This window comes from Lolium perenne, chromosome 7 (assembly GCF_019359855.2).
Source record: "Lolium perenne isolate Kyuss_39 chromosome 7, Kyuss_2.0, whole genome shotgun sequence".
NCBI classification, from domain to species: Eukaryota; Viridiplantae; Streptophyta; class Magnoliopsida; order Poales; family Poaceae; genus Lolium; species Lolium perenne.
Window position 1 is genome coordinate 70826189 of NC_067250.2, and position 3443 is coordinate 70829631.

Below are 3443 nucleotides of genomic sequence, written 5' to 3' on the forward strand. Positions count from 1 at the left end.
GGTGCTGCCCGTTCGTGGCGCCGGAACCGATCGTGATCAAGATCTTCTACGCGCTTTTGCAAGCGGCAAGTGAACGTCTACCGCAGCAACAAGAGCCTCCTCTTGTAGGCTTTGGAATCTCTTCAAGGGTGAGACTCGATACCCCCTCGTTGCTACCGTCTTCTAGATTGCATCTTGGCTTGGATTGCGTGTTCGCGGTAGGAAATTTTTTGTTTTCTATGCAACGTTATCCTGCAAGTATATGATGCAAGAGCTTAAACATGAGCACAACAATTGCCAAGTATCACATTATTCAAGATGTTATACCAATTACCACATGTAGCATTTCCCGTTTCCAACCATATAACGATTTAACGAAGCAGTTCAACCTTCGCCATGAATATTATGAGTAAAGCCTAAGGACATATGTGTCCATATGCAACAGCGGAGCGTGTCTCTCTCCCACACAATGAATGCTAGGATCTAACTTTATTCAAACAAAACAAAAACAAAAACATAAAGATGCTCCAAGTAAAGCACATAAGATGTGATGGAATAAAAATATAGTTTCACTAGAGGAACCTGATAATGTTGTCGATGAAGAAGGGGATGCCTTGGGCATCCCCAAGCTTAGACGCTTGAGTCTTCTTGAAATATGCAGGGATGGACCACCGGGGCATCCCCAAGCTTAGAGCTTTCACTCTCCTTGATCATATTGTATCATCCTCCTCTCTTGATCCTTGAAAACTTCCTCCACACCAAACTCGAAACAAACTCATTAGAGGGTTAGTGCATAACCAAAAATTTCACATGTTCAGAGGTGACACAATCATTCTTAACACTTCTGGACATTGTACAAAGCTACTGAAAGTTAATGGAACAAAGAAATCCATCTAACATAGCAAAACAGGCAATGCGAAATAAAAGACAGAATCTGTCAAAACAGAACAGTCCGTAAAGACGTATTTTTCTGGGGCACCAGACTTGCTCAAATGAGAAAACTCAAAACTAATAAAAGTTGCGTACGTATCTGAGGATCACGCACGTTAATTGGCATATTTTTCTGAGTTACCTACAGAGAATTTTACCCAAATTCGTGACAGCAAGAAATCTATTTTTGCGCAGTAATCCAAATATAGTATCATCCTTCGATTAGACACTTTACTTGGCACAACAATGCAATAAAACTAAGATAAGGAGAGATTGCTATAGTAGTAACAACTTCCAAGACTCAAATATAAAACAAAAGTACTGTACTAAAATAATGGGTTGTCCCCCATAAGCGCTTTTCTTTAACACCTTTCAGCTAGGCGCGGAAAGTGGGTATCAAGTGTTATCAAGAGATGAAGCATTAGCATTCTTACCAGGGGCTTTACACCTACCCTTCTTACTCTTCGGTTTAGGGAATATATGATGGCATCCAAGTATGGAGGAACTTAGAGTGCCTTTTTCCACATCTATGATTGCTCCGAAGAGCTTTAGCAGAGATCTTCCAAGTGTGATTTGTCCTGTACCTACACATTCAACAACGAGATAATCAGTGGATACTGTTTTTCCAAGAAGGGTTGTGAATACTCCTTCAGCTATTCCCTTGGGAATTATAACAGAGTTATCAATGAGAGTTATTCCTTCTCCTCCTTTGGTAAGTCCCTAGAGTGTCAAAGATTTATAAATACTTTCAGGCATAAAGCAAAATTCAGTCATAATATCACAACGAGCATCAAATTTTTTACCATCAATAGTAACTTTAATAGTGGGGTCCCACATTGATAGTTCAGAGTTTATTGGAACACTAGCACAATACCCGTGCGTTGCTACTGATAAACACCAAATGATTGACACATGCTTCTTGCAACCAAACTTCTATAATGATATTCTTTGTTAGATACTTGTATGATGAGTAATCTAATGTTCTGCTTTATTTTTGTCATGCGGATTTATGGTTCGATGGTGCAAATCGACGTATGATAAACAGTATGTATGATAAACAGTGGCGTACGCGTAAATCACATATTTCTTGTATTTCCAAATAATAGTTCATCGATGTCAAAATAAGCTTCCACAGCAAGCAAACTCGTAAACACTTTGTCCAGGATTTACCAATCATCCTGCTGTACCAGAGAAAAAATATAGGAGACGAAAAACTCTGCAGCCTGTCGTGTTAGTCCATCAATAGTACAATATGCTGAGAAACAACCAATTCAATTGTATAGATCTCCATTGTATAGACCAATATCTGATGAAGCACTTATAAAGCATCGTGAGTTTTATACTCCACATTTCCATGTTGGTACCAGTCCGCTCATCTGGCATATGCAGCTGGTTTTTTATAAGCTTTTATAGGTCATACACATCACTGATCAGGTAGCAAATTGATCAGGTATACAAAACCAATGAGCATACGCTTTGGAAAATGGATTAGCCCGTCAGACCAATGTAACCAGGTTGTTTTTAATGGCAGAATCATCACTCATCAGGCTGGAGGTCACGATGCAGCCAGCGATTCCTTCACCTGGGACAGCACAGGGCCACACCACCCTAGATCGGCCGACGCCCTTCCATTCCCAGTCGTGGCGCCGGCGCTGTGGTGCCGTATCCGGACGAAGTGGGGTAGCGGCGGCCAAATCAAGCACATCGCGAGGAGCAGAGCAACTTCATAGCCGAAGGCTGGCTGCTCGACGCATGCGAGCGCCCTGGCCGATGCAGGCGAGCGGTCCGCGATTGGCCGCATCCTATTCTGATGCAATGAATTGGATTAATGAATCAAGCTCTAGACCATTGACTCGAATCAGACCACCCGGATCTGATAAATGAAACAACAAAAAGTCAATGGGCAACATCCAGCCATCCGCACCCATCAAAACGGGAAATAAATTCAAGAGATTTGGGAGGGGAGAGGTGGCGTTGCAGGAGTACATGGCTGCTCGTGCTGGACAAACAGATCTCGAGACCATGGCAGTGACGGCTGTGGAGCAGAGATACTTCCTTCATGCCGCCCGCTTGAGAACGAACCTCCATATCCCCCGCCCCCTTCCCGCAGCCATCGCCTCCGCCTTCCACCCTTCTACTCTTCTCAACAGAGAAGGGGGCTTGTGGCCTCTAGCTGGCGCGGCGGAGCCCTGGGAGGCGTGGGGCAGGTGGCGGCCTAGTTAGAGAAAGAAGAGAATAGGATACGGGAGAGAGGACTGCGGGTTACTTTCATAAATTATGAGGGGTATATTGCAAAACAGGCTGACGTACCACGGTTGCATTCAGATTTAATAGTAAAGATAATCAAAATCCTCACGAATCCGACCATACCCTTCTTTTAAGCAAGATATACTCGTCTCAAGAGTGTTCAATCTATTATAAATGCTAACAAGAGATGGATCAAAATTATTAGCGGAGCTAGATGATGCAACCAATTTTTTTATGGCATTAAAAGCTTGATCCCCATCACAGTGAAGGAAATCTCCTCCCACTAC

The 3443-nt window shown here is 43.0% G+C and overlaps 1 long non-coding RNA gene across 1 annotated transcript; it reads right to left on the minus strand.

Annotated features, from left to right (window-relative positions):
• Nucleotides 1–2219: 2219 nt before the first annotated feature.
• LOC127313017 (uncharacterized) lies at nucleotides 2220–3142 on the minus strand. The gene is made up of 2 exons (XR_007858748.2): nucleotides 2896–3142; nucleotides 2220–2782 (listed from the first exon to the last, which is right to left on the minus strand). It is a non-coding gene; the product is annotated as an uncharacterized lncRNA (long non-coding RNA).
• Nucleotides 3143–3443: the final 301 nt, after the last annotated feature.